Consider the following 13879-nt stretch of genomic DNA (forward strand, 5'->3'; position numbering starts at 1 on the left):
GCTCAGGGCGCTCCCCTCTTGCCGGTGGGGCCACGCTGGTCTGGACGGCACTCCGCGGGCGCGCTTTCCTCTCTGGCCCTCACTCGCTGCACAGACTTCTTTGCTCTAGGTCACGGGGTGCAACGAGGTGGGTGCGAGGCGCTGCTGGTGGCACGGAGGCGAGAGCTGGCTGGGGGAGGGGGAGCGAGCGAGTGCGCCTGCTGCGAACCTGGTCTTTGGGGAATGTGACATGACGAATTTGTCTGAGATCCAAACCGGAGAATCTGCATTCTGTAGAAATATACAAGCATACCCTCTCCCACAAGTTAGCAACACATCTGGCCTTTTTCACTCTCCCGTAAGGAGGCCTTTTTACTTGACCAGGGGCCGAGTCGTAGCCTGTAATTCAGGCATGTAGTGTCTCATCATTGTAGTCTGCCCCTGTGTGTTTACGTTTAAGTGATTAATTACAATTGGAACATAACTTCACTATTTGTCTAGCTGTTTCCCTATGGATATGTTAATTTAGGTCTAATGTTTAGTTTAGGTCTCTGTATAAATTTAAGTAATAAATGTATAACCTCCTTATCTCATTTTGGTATACAGGTATACAGATATACCTAAATGCAAAATGCATTTATATATGTATTTATATATGGCAACAAGTATAAAGTTATTGACATATAATATATATAAATCAATATACTTGAATTAATCTTTATAATTAATATATTAATTAATATATATTACAACAATACAACACATACACAGCTAATACCAACCAACACAAACCAATATACTGTAATAATACATGTCACACATTTATAATTATACAGTATATAGAACATATATCATCACAGCACATCAATCCATACCAATTAATATCAGCCACACACACATTATATTACTGCCATATATATTTAATTATACAGTATATATATATGTGTGTGTATATAGTATACATATTAATTTATATACAAATTAATTAAGTATAGATCTATAAATAGAATTAGGTATACCTTTATTATATTTTATTTATACCCATACCTAATTAGGCAAACTGTAATTAGGCAAATACATTTATATTTTGTATTTATAACAATATATAAAATATTGTTAAATGTACCACCTGTACAGCATCTCCACCCCACATACCACTTTCTCTAATCCCACCAACTCATTTTCAGTATTATGTGTTGGCCAGGAGCTGGGCCAGTCTTTCCCAGCAATGTTAAGAGATGTCTGTTCCTGTGTCTAATAGCCCTGGCGTTTTATTCTCTTGAATTAAAAGATCTTTTAAAGGCCTTGGAACTGTAATTTCCTGCAGCCAAAAGGCTAGATCACTAGATCCAAATGTTTTGTGGCTCTTAGCTTGAGAAGTCAAGTTTTTCCTTGTCTGATAGTAAGGTAAAAGTAAAAGCTGTGTTACTCTTTGACCTTTATTAATTTGTACAGTTTTGATAGGCAGTGAGATCAAGACTTTAATTTCTCAATATCATCAGAATCTACTACACCATGCACCAGCGAAATTTCTTTTCTTTCTTTTTTTTTATTTAATTTTTTTTTTTAAAAGAAAGCGAGCTATGCCCCAGGACAAATCTTACAATGTCCTCAGATAGGGGGCCAGCCACTCCGGTTGGAATTGGAGTAAGCGGCACATCAGGGGTTAATATTTTTATCAAATCTCCTTGCCTTTTCGCTTTTCTCCTAGCCTGGGTGAGACCCCCCTGAGGGAGTTTTCTCCAAGGAGCACGCTCTGCATATTGTGTACTAAAAGCTCCTTTGTTTAAAAAACTTTTTATCTTCCTCATTCTTAGGCAACACTTTGGGAGGCTTTGGGGGCAAAGTGGGGAACTCCTGGGTCCTGGGAGGCACAATCGAAGGCGGTGGCAGTCGCCTTAAATCAGAAAGTGGTGGATAAGTTTTTTAAAGGTTTGCGCAGAGGGGGAGGGAGCTCGCCAGGGCTCTCGGCCGCAGCGTCCTGTAAGCCCTCTCCTTCCTCGGGAGGTAGACCACTTTCTCCCTCCTTTTTTTTTTTTCAATGGCAGAAAATATGATCTGTGCAGTAAATGGAGACTCACCACCATCCACCTCTATAGCCTCCCCCATAGGCTATTTAACAGCCTCGTGATGGAGGTCCAGGACATTTCTAATCATATTCCACAGTCAATAAATATTTGTCTATTCTTAGATGCAGAGAAATCCATTTTTAATTTTTTTTTAATTTTAGAGAATATTTTTATTTATTTTGTAACCTCTTTACCCTGGCTAAACTGCAGAGGGGACTAGAAAAGAAGCCTCAAGGTGAGGATCAAGTTCATCCTTGGGACTAGAGAAAATCCTTCTCCGGGAAACTCCTAGCGGTGGCCCTTTACCCCGACATGAAGGAGGGGGCATAGGGGGATGGGAGCGTCCCAAAGTTTTCCTCTTCTGTTCCGGAGATCCTTTAACTGTTTGGTAACTAAATCTTACGAACTGTCTGATCGGGGATGTTTCCCTCAACCTCCCAGGAGCGGATGGTCTGATTAGGGATGTTTTCTTAAACTTTTAGGAACATCTTTAGCTAAAAAAAAAAAAAACAATCCTCATCAGAATGGCATCGAGCTGCTGTTTCCTCTAAACCTTTTTCAAATTGAGGGGAGAGTTGATCTTTCTTTTCATCCCTATCTTTTACATGCTCATTGGCAGTCATAGCGGCTAGCCATTCATTTAGCTGTCGATAGCTAGGTATAGCCTCTTCATTTTCACTTTTCTTTATAACAGGTACCTTTTCAGATTTGCTTTTTTGTTTAACAGGTACTTTTCCAACTTTACTTTCCTCTTTAACAGGTACCTTTTCAAATTCATGAGCTGGATCTAAAACATCTCTAGTCATATTCCACAGAGGAAAGGTGTAAGTAGGGATTTTTTCCAAACCTTGCTGAGCACAATAAGCTCTTAGCTGTTTTCCTAGTTTTTTCAAGATATCTAAGTTAACAGTGCCTTGTTGTAGAAACCAAGGGCAGTGGTCTTGTACAAATGTAAAAAATGATTGAATGGAAGATTTTTTAACCTTGATTCTTCTTTTACTTAATAACTGTAAAATTACTCCTATAAAGAGCTGTCTTTCATTTGATTCAGTGTTGCCCATGTCAGAAAATTAAGGATAGTAAAAGATTTTGCTTTTAGCTATCTAAAGATTAGGCCTTTTTTTGTCAGCCTTTTTAGAAACCGTTTTTTCTCTCTAACTCTTCAACACTTCCCACTCCTCTCGCCCTGTCTATTCTACAGGGGGATCTGCAGCCCCCTAATTGGGATCCTATCTGTCCCAAAAACTGAACACTGGGGGAATGGGGTTGGGGATTTACCTTCAAAATGCCTGTCTTGGGCGCCACCTGCAGAGGTCCAGCCCCAGCTGATCCAGGGTATTCGAAGGGAAGATGGAGTAGGCGACCTATTTATATATTTATTTATTCATCAAAGATATGAAGAGTAATAGAATGAGGATAGCTCAGTAGGAAAATTCAGTGGAGAAAAGCAGCTGAGTAGCTTGGTTTACGCGGAAAATCAATATAACCCGTGACACCAGGTTAGCTCTGACCACGGAGGCTGCAAGTGCCCTCTAGAATAGAGGAAGGTGCCCCACCTTAGACACCTTATCGAGTGGGTCTTCGAAGCCCAGGCAAATAAATGGTCGCAGAGGATATCCGCGCTCCAGATGGACACTAATCTGAAAATTGAGGGGAATAATGACATGGGGAGACCAAGCGTTGGCAAGCAAGGCCCGCAGCTTTATTTTCAACACAGGTTTTAATACCCTAAGTTACACATAGAGGATAATAGGGGATGCAAAGTCAGCAGTCTTTAATCCTTATCAAAAACCAGGGTTTCTTTTCTGCAGATTTATCGTATAAAAATGGTTTAGATGATTTACATCATCTTCTGGCCAGAAGACCTATTAACATTTTATGACTCTTGACAAAGACTTATCAACCATAAGAGTTATTTTCTCTAAGAGTAATTGTTTAAGGTTTGGCGCCATCTTTCGAAGATAAAATTGCATTCCTATAGGGCGGATGTGTAATGGGTTTAAAACAAAGAAAAGAATTTATTACCTTAAGGGTCTAAAGTTACTAACATCAAGGCCACTACTTATTTTTTCTACATACCAACTATATTAATTAACACACATTCAAGGATACAATTCAGGGGATGTGGAAACTTGGCAACAAGCATTGGTTCATCAATGAAATCTTTTACTAGTTTTATTCTGACAGTTTCTAACTCTCTGAGAGGCTCTAAGCTATTTGAATATCTTAAACTTCCCGTGCGTCTCGAGGCTGGGAGACTGTACACAATCGTATGCATAGCTGTAGGAGACCGGGTAAACTTGTCAGGCGAGTTAGAAAACCATCTGAGGGGATTGGATTTAAACACTACTAATTGCCCAGGAACATTATTAGTTGGAACTGTAAGTTAGCTCTTTGACAGAGAGAGTGAGATGGTGGTGGGGGACATCCCCAGTAATGTCAGAGGCGAGAGAACAAAGCAATAAAGAAGGCAGACTTTGGTTTTTGGGGGCAGATGCTCAAGAATATATGGGGGAACTCCCGGAGGCTCGATCCCGCCTTTGTCTATGCCGAGACTCTTTCCTCATGACATTTGTCACGAGTGGAATGTCTCTCGCTGGCTCCCGGCAAGCTTCCATTGCACCAAACGCAGTGGAGTCCCGAGAGGCCCCTCCCAACACCACAGTATCAGTTTCTTCTCAGAGGCACCCTGAGCAACTCCCTGAGGTCACCGGCACAAGTCGAGGGAACACAGGGTATCCTGCCGCAACCCGAGAAAGACCTCAAGAGTCCGTCTTCAACGCGTCTTGAGGCCGGATTCCCCTATCATGAATCGAGAGCAATGACACGCTCCCCCTCGCCATACCCATGGACACCTGACTTCCCTGGCGCCACATGAGAGGCTCCCTGAGCTCCCCGTCATACCTCGTGAGAAACCCCACACTGGCGCCGCAGCTCGGGGAAACCCACGAGACGCCACCGTCATCGCGAGATTGGGGACTTCTTTTCCTGCCTGACCTGGAGAGCAATCCCTGGTCCTCTCTCCAAACTTCACAGGAGGCTTTACTCCCTTTAGGCCACTCAGTGGGCTCCAAGAGATACCTGTCGCGACTTGAGAGGAGAGCAGAGTACTTTGTTTCCCCTCGAGACGAGGCCTTACCTCGGGTGAGTCTGGAATGCAACCCCGAGATCCCTGTTGCCCCTGGAGAGGAACATTATGTCCTGGACAAAAGCCTAGATGAGGTCTATTTTGCCCTACAGTGACTCGAGAGCAACACCCATCTCTCCCTCGCAATTCGAATGGAAGATTGGTCTTCACTGGGCCAACACAAGAGGAAGTCTGAATTTCCCGTTGTATCTCGAGAATCCCACCGCAACTCTTAAAAACCACGTGGTTCCCCATTCATCGCAATATGAGGCCTTTGCCCGCTACAGAGTCTCAAGAGAAGTCCCATGTTTCCTCATAAAGTTCGAAATGCTACTTGGCACCCTTGATGCGACCCCAAAAGTTCCCCAATATACCGGTCTCACTCCAAGGGAACACCGAAGTTCCTGGCACCACTTCATTTGAGCCCCTTCTCCCCTCCTGATCACGGCAGGAAGGTCGATTCCCCTGCTTTGTCTAGAAGGGGTTCCCGACCTTCATGGCGCACCTCAGGATGAGGCCAGTCTCACGAAGAAATTCGAGACGTAGCCTCGTGTTGGTGCCACGTGCCGAAAGACCCCGATTTCTCGGTCTTGCTCTTGATAAGAACCCGATGCCCGGACACCTCTTCTAAGGCAACCCTGTGGATGAAGGCACTACACGAGGGGGCACTGGCAACCCTGTTCATCGTCCGGAAAATCCCACAGGATCCACATACAGCTCCACAACTGGCCTGTCACCCCTTAAACAACGAGAGAGGCAAGCGGAGTTCCCTTCCTCAGACAAGACGAGGCCTGAGTATCCAATCCCAACTCTGCAGGCACGCTTCAATCTGAGTCAGAAATGGAGAGGAAACCTGAGGTTCCTGCTTCAACCCGAGATGAGGCCCTCTTCAATTAAAACAAACCCAGTGGAGTCCCAAGAGGACACTCCCATCTCCACAGTATCCCTGACTTCTCATAGGCATTCTGAGAAGCTCCTTGAGGCCACCAGCAAAAGTCGAGGGAAATAAGGGTTTCCTGCCACAACCAAAGAAAGACCTCGAGAGTCCTTCTTCAATGCGTCTTGAGGTCAGATTCCCCTACCATGGCTCGAGAGCAATAACGCGCTCCCCCTCACCACGCACATGGAGACCTGACTTCCCTGGCACCACACGAGAGGCTCCCTGAGCTCCCCGTCGTACCTCGTGTGAAACCCCACACTGGCGCCGCAGCTCGAGAAAACCCATAAGACCCCTCCATCATCGTGAGATGAGGGCCATCTTTTCCTGCATGGCCTGGAGAGCAGTCCCAAGTCCTCTCTCCAAACTTCACAGGAGGCTTGACTCCCTTTAGGCCACAAAGTGGGCTCCAAGAGGTGCCCGTCGCGACTTGAAAGGAGAGCAGAGTCCTTTGCTTCCCTTCGACACGAGGCCTGACTCCCTGGGTGAGTCTGGAATGCAAACCTGAGATCCTTGTGGCCCTTGGAGAGGAACATTAGGTCCTGGACACAAGCCTAGATGAGGTCTCCTTTGCCCTGCAGTGACTCGAGCGCAACCCCCAGCTCTCCCTCGCAACTCGAATGGATGATTGGACTTCCCTGGCCCAACACAAGAGGAAGCCTGAAATCCCCGTCGTAACTCGAGAATCCCACCTCAACTCGAGAAAAACCACGTGGCTCCCCCGTCATCGCAAGATGAGGCCCTTGGCTGCTACAGCGTATCAAGAGAAGTCCCACGTTCCATCCTGACGTACAAAACGGTACTTGGCACCCTTGATGCGACCCCCAAAGTTCCCTGACATACCGGTCTCACTCGAGGGAAACACCAAAGTTCACGGCACCACTTCCTGTGAGCCCCTTCACCCCTCCTGATAGCGACAGGAGGGTCGATTCCCATGCTTTGTCTGCAAGGGGTTCCCGACGTTCCCCGCGAACCTCCGGATGAGGCCGGTCTCATGAGGAAATTCGAAAAGTAGCCTCATGGTTGGTGCCACATGCCGAAAGATACCGAATTCCCGGTCCACTCTAGATAAGAACCTGACGCCCGGACATCTCTTCGAAGGCAACCCTGTGGATGAAGGCACAACACGAAGGGACACTGACATCCCCATTCATCGTCTGGAAAAACCCGCAGATTCCACTCACAGCTCCAAATGTGGACTGTCACCCCGTGAACAACTCGAGAGGCAAGTGAAGTTGCATTCCTTCACACAAGACGAGGCCTTACTCTCCTGTCCCAACTCTTCAGGGACCCTGCGATCGGAGTCAGAAATGGAGAGGAACACTGAGGTTCCTGCCTCAACTAGAGAAGAGGCCCTCTTCCATTGAACCAAACTCAGTGGTGTCCCGAGAGGCCACTCCCAACACCACAGTATCCCTGAATTCTCAGAGGCTCCCTGAGAAGCTACCTGAGGTCACTGGCACAAGTCGAGGGAACCCAGAGTTTCCTGAAGTAACCCGAGAAAGACTTGGAGAGTCCTTTTTCAACGTCTCTTGATGCCCGATTCCCATACCATGACTCCAGAGCAAGGACGCGCTCCCCTCGCCACAAGCAGGAAAACTGACTTCCCTAGTACCACACAAGAGGCTCCCTGAGTACCCCATCGTACCTCATGAGAAAACCCACAGTGGCGCCGCAGTTCGAGAAAAACCACAAGATGCCCCCGTCAAGGAGAGATGGGGGCCTTCTTTTCCTGCCTGACCTGGAGAGCAATCCCTGGTCCTCTCTCCAAACTTCACAGGAGGATTGACTCCCTTTAGGCCACTCAGTTGGGTCCAAGAAATACCTGGTGCGACTCGAGAGGAGAGCGGAGCCCTTTGCTTCCCTCGAGAGGAGGCCTGACTCCCCGGGTGAGTTTGGAATGCAACCCCGAGATCCCTGTCGCCCCTGGAGTGGAACATTATGTCCTAGACACAAGCCTAGATGAGGTCTATTTTGCCCTACAGTGACTCGAGAGCAACCTCCATCTCTCCCTCACAATTTGAATGGAAGATTGGTCTTCCCACGGTCAACACAAGAGGAAGTCTGAATTTCCCATCGTAATTCGAGAATTCAGCCTCATCTCTTAAAAACCATGTGGTTCCCCCTTCATCGCAATATGAGGCCCTTGCCAGCTAGAGTCTCAAGAGAAGTCCCACGTTCCATCTTAAAGTTCGAAATGCTAATTGGCACCCTTGATGCGAACCCAAATTTCCCCAACATACCGGTGTCACTCCAGGGGAACACCAAAGTTCCCGGCATCTCCAGGGAAGTCCCATGTTCCGTCCTTAAGTGTGAAACGGTACTTGACACCCTTGATGCGACCGCAAAAGTTCCCCGACACGCTGGGTTCCCTCGAGGGGAACACCGAGGGTCCCGGCACAACTTCATCTGAGCCCCTTCTCCCCTCCTGATCGCGACAGGAGAGTCGATTCCCCTGCTTTCTCTGGAAGGGGTTCCCGGCCTTCCTGGTGCACCTCAGGATGAGGCCGGTCTCAGGAGGAAATTCGAGACTAGCCACGTGTGAGGTGCCACGTGCCGAACGACCCCGATTTTCCGGTCCGCTCTTGATAAGAACCCGATGCCCGGACACCTCTTCGAAGGCAAACCTGTGGGTGAAGGCACAACACGAAGGGGCACTGACACCCCCATGCATCATCCGGAAAAACCCGCAGGGTCTACACACAGCTCGACAAGGGGCCTGAGACTCCCGGAACAACTCGAGAGGCAACCAGAATTCCATTCCTCAGACAAGACGAGGCATGACTCTCCTGTCCCAACACTGCAGGGACCGTGCAGTCGGAGTCAGAATCGGAGAGGAAGTCTGAGGTTCCTGCCTCCCCTCGAGATGAGGCCCTCTTCCATTGCGCCGAACCCAGCAGAATCCCGAGAGGCCCTGCCAACTCCACAGCATCCCTCACCTCTCAGAGGCACCCTGGGAGGTTCCCTAAGGTCCCCTGAAGAAGTCGAGGGAAACGAGGGTTTCCCGCCGCAACCCGAGAAAGACCTCGAGAGTCCTTCTTCAACTCGTCTTGAGGCCCTCGTTGCTTCCCATGACTCGAAAGTGATGACCAGCTCCCCCTCGCCATGGGCATGGAGACCTGACTTCCCTGGCGCCGCACGAGAGGCTCCCTGAGGTCCTCGTCGTGCCTCGTGAGAAAACCCCCACGGGCGCCGCAGCCTGAGGAAACCCATGAGATGCCCCCGTCATCGCGAGATGAGGGCCTTCTTTTCCTGCATGGCCTGGAGAGCAATCCCGAGTCCTCTTTCCAAACTGAAGAGGAGGCTCAACACCCTTGAGTCCACTCAGTGGGCTCCAAGAGATCCGTGTCGCGACTTGAGAGGAAAGCGGAGTCCTTTGCTTCCCCTCCAGGCGAGGCCTGACTCCTCCGGGGAGTCTGGAATGGAAACCCGAGATCCCTGTCTTCCCTTGAGAGGAATATTAGGTCCTGGACACACGCCTCGATGAGGTCTCTTTGGCCCTGTAGTGACTCGAGCAGAACCCCCAGCTTTGCATCGCAACTCAAATTGAAGATTGGGCTTCCCAGGGCCAACGCAAGAGGAAGCCTGAAATCCCAGTCGTTTTCGAGAATCCCGACGCAACTCGAGTAAAACTACGTGGTTCCAATGTCTTCACAGGATTAGGCCCTTGCCCGCTAGAGTGTCTCCAGGGAAGTCCCATGTTCCGTCCTGAAGTGGGAAACGATACTTGGCTCCCTTGATGCGACCCCTAAAGTTCCCTGAAACGCCGGGTTCCCTCGAGTGGAACACCGAGGGTCCCGGCACCACTTCATCTGAGCCCCATCTCCCCTCCTGATCGCGACAGGAGAGTCGATTCCCCTGCTTTGTGTGGAAGGTGTTCCCGGCCTTCCCGGCGCACCTCAGGATGATGCTGGTCTCACGAGGAAATTCGAGATGAGCCACGTGGGTGGTGCCACATGCCGAACGACCCCGATTTCCCGGTCCGCTCTTGAAATGAACCCGATGCCCGGACACCTCTTTGAAGGCAACCCTGTGGGGGAAGGCACAAAACGAAGGGGCACTGACACCCCCGTGCATCTTCTGGAAACACCCGCAGGTTCCACACACAGCTCGACAAGGGGCCTGAGACCCCCTGATCGACTCGAGAGGCAAGCAGAGTTCCATTACTCAGACAAGACGAGGCCTGACTCTCCTGTCCCAACTCGTCAGGGACCCTGCGGTCAGAGTCAGAAATGGAGAGGAAGCCTGAGGTTCCTGCCTCCAATTGAGATGAGGCCCTCTTTCATTTCGTCAAACCTAGTGGAGTCCCAAGAGTCCCCTCTAACTCCTCAGTATCCCTCACCTCTCAGAGGCACCTGGGAAGTTCCCTAAGGTCCCCGGTAGAGGTCGAGGGAAAGGAGTGTTTCCCGCCCCAACCGAAGAAAGACCTCGAGAGTCCTTCTTAAATGCGTCTTGAGGCCCTAGTCCCTCCCATGACTCGAGAGCAATGACGCGATCTGCCCGGCCACACGCATCGAGGCCTGACTTCTCTGGTGCCGCACGAGAGGCTCCCTGAGCTCCCCATCATATCTCGTGAGAAACCCCACACTGGCGCCGCAGCTCAAGAAAACCCATGAGACGCCCCCATCATCACGAGATGAGGGCCATCTTTAACTGCATGGTATGCAGATCAAGCGTGAACCTTCTGTCCAAGCTACACAGGACGCTTGACTCCCTTTAGGCCACTCATTGGGCTCCAAGAGTTACGCGTCGCGACTCGAGAGGATAGTGGAGTCCTTTGCTTCCACTCGAGACGAGGCGTGACCCACCGGGTGAGACTGGAATGCGACCCCGATATCCCTGTCGCCCCTGGAGAGGAACATTACGTCCTGGACCCAAGCCTAGATGAGGACTCTTTGCCCTGAAGTGACTCGAGAGCAACCCCCAGCTCTCTCTGACAAGTTGAATGGAAGATTGGACTTCCTGGGCCAACACAAGAGGAAGCCTGAATTCCCCATCGTAACTCTAGAATCCCGCCTCAACTCGAGAAAAACCACGTGTTTCCCTCGTCATCGCAATATGAGGCCCTTGCCCGCTACAGCATCTCCAGAGAATTCCCAAGTTCCGTCTTGAAGTGCGAAACTGTACTTGGCACCCTTGATGCGACCTCAAAAGTGCCATGACATACCGGTCTCACTCGAGGGGACCACCGAGGTTCCCGGCACCACTTCATCTGAGCCCCTTCTCCCCTTCTGATCACGAGCGGTGGGTCGATTCCCCTGCTTTGTCTGCAAGGGGTTCCTGACCTTCCCAGCGCACCTCAGGATGAGGCCAGTCTCCCGAGGAAATTCGAGACGTAGCCTCGTGGGTGGTACCACATGCTGAAAGACCCCAATTTTCCGGTATGCTCTTGAAAAGAACCCGATGCCCAGACACCTCTTTGAAGGCAACCCTGTGGATGAAGGCACAACACGAAGGGGCACTGACACCCCCGTGCATCTTCCAGAAAAACCCGCAGGTTCCACACACAGCTCAACAAGTGGCCTGTCACTCCGTGAACAACTCGAAAGGCAAGCGGAGATCCATTCCTCCACAGAAGACAAGGCGTGACTCTCTTGTCCATACTCGGCAGGTACTCTGCGACCCGAGTCAGAAATGGAGAGGACCCCTGAGGTTCCTGCCTCCATTCGAGATGAGGCCCTCTTCGATTGCACCAAACCCAGTTGAGTAATGAAAGGCCCCCTCCCAAATCCACAGTGTCCCTGACTTCTCAGAGGCACCCTTAGAAGTTGCCTGAGGTCACCGACACAAGTCGAGGGAACCCAGGGTTCCCTGCCGCAACCCGAGAAAGACCTCGAGAGTCCTTCTTCAATGCGTCTTGAGGCCCGATTCGCCTACTATGACTCGAGAGCAATCACGCACTCCCCTTCACCACACGCACGGAGACCTGACGTCCCTAGCACCACACGAGAGGCTCTCTGAGCTCCCCGTCGTACCTCGTGAGAAATCTGATACTGGCGCCGCAGCTGGAGAAAACCCACGAGACGCCCCCGTCATCGCGAGATGAGGGCCTTTTTTCCTGCATGGCCAGGAAAACAATCCCGAGTCATCTCTCCAAACTCCATAGGAGGCTTCACTTCCTTTACGCCACACAGTGGGCTCCAAGAGATACCCGTCGCGACTCGACAGGAGAGCGGAGTCCTTTTTTCCCCCTCAAGACGAGGCCTGACTCTCCGGGTGAGTCGAGAATGCAACCCTGAGATCCCTGTTGGCCCAGTAGTGGAACACTAGGTCCTGGACACAAGCGTAGATGAGGTCTATTTTGCCCTGCAGTGACTGGAGAGCAATCCCCATTTCTAACTTGCAACTCGAATGGAATACTGGATTTTCCTGGCGCCACACAAGAGGCTCCCTGAGATCCCCGTGGTACTTCATGAGACACCCCACACTGGCGCCGCAGCTCGAGAAAACCCACGAGACGCCACCGTCATCTCGAGATGAGGGCCTTCTTTTCCTGCATGGCCTGGAGTCCAATCCCGAGTCCTCTCTCCAAACTCCACAGGAGGCTTGACTCCCTTTAGTACACACAGTGGGCTCCAAGAGATACCCATCGTGACTCGAGACGAGAGCGGAATTCTTTGCTTACCCTCGAGGTGAGAACTGACTCCCCTGATGAGTCTGGAATGCAAACCCGAGATCCCTGTCGCCCCTGGAGAGCAACGTTAGATCCTGGACACAAGCCTAGATTAGGTCTCTTTTGCCCTGCAGTGACTCTAGCGCAATCCCCAGCTCCCCCTCGCAACCCGAATGGAAGATTGGATTTCAAGGTTAACAAGAGGAAGCCTAAATTCCCGGTCATAACTCGAGAATGCCGCCGCAACTCGAGCAAAACCACGTGGTTCTCCCGTCATCTCAAGATGAGGCCCTTGCCCGCTACAGCGTTTCAAAAGATGTCCCAGGTTCCGTCTTGAAGTGCGAAACGGTACTTGGCACCCTTGATGCGACCCCAAAAGTCCCCCAACACGCCAGTCTCACTCGAGGGGAACACCGAGGTTCCCGGCACCACTTCATTTAAGCCCCTTCTCCCCTCCTGATCGTGACCGGTGGGTCGATTCCCCTCTTTGTCTGCAAGGGAGCCCGACCTTCCCTGCACAACTCAGGATGAGGCCGGTCTCATGGGGAATTTCGATACATAGCTTTGTGGGTGGTGCCACTTGCTGAAAGACTCCAATTTCCCGGTCCGCTCTTGATAAGAATCCGATGCTCGGATACCTCTTGGAAGGCAGCCTTGAGTATGAAGGTACAACACGAAGGGGCACTAACACACCTGTGCATCATCTGGAAAAACGGGCAGGTTACACACACAGCTCGACAAGTGGCCTGTCACCTCGAGAACAACTCGAGAGGCAAGAGGAGTCCCATCCTCCAGAAAAGACGAGGCCTGACTCTCCTGTACCAACATGCAGGGACCTTGCGATCTGAGTCAGAAATGGAGAGGAACACTGAGGTTCCTGCTTCAACTCGAGATGAGTCCCTCTTACATTCCACCAAATGCAGAGGAGTCTCGAGAGGCCCCTCCAAACTGCACAGTATCCCTGACTTCTCAGAGGCACTCTGAGAAGCTCCCTGAGGTCGCAGGCACAAGTCAAGGGAACCCTGGGTTTTATGCAGTGACCCGAGAAAGACCTTGAGAGTCCTTCTTCAACCCGTCTTGAGGCCCGATTACCCTACCATGACTCGAGAGCAATGACGAACTCCTCCTAGCCATCTCATGGGGACCTGACTTCC

Source organism: Bubalus kerabau, chromosome 4, assembly GCF_029407905.1.
Source record: "Bubalus kerabau isolate K-KA32 ecotype Philippines breed swamp buffalo chromosome 4, PCC_UOA_SB_1v2, whole genome shotgun sequence".
Taxonomy (NCBI): domain Eukaryota; kingdom Metazoa; phylum Chordata; class Mammalia; order Artiodactyla; family Bovidae; genus Bubalus; species Bubalus kerabau.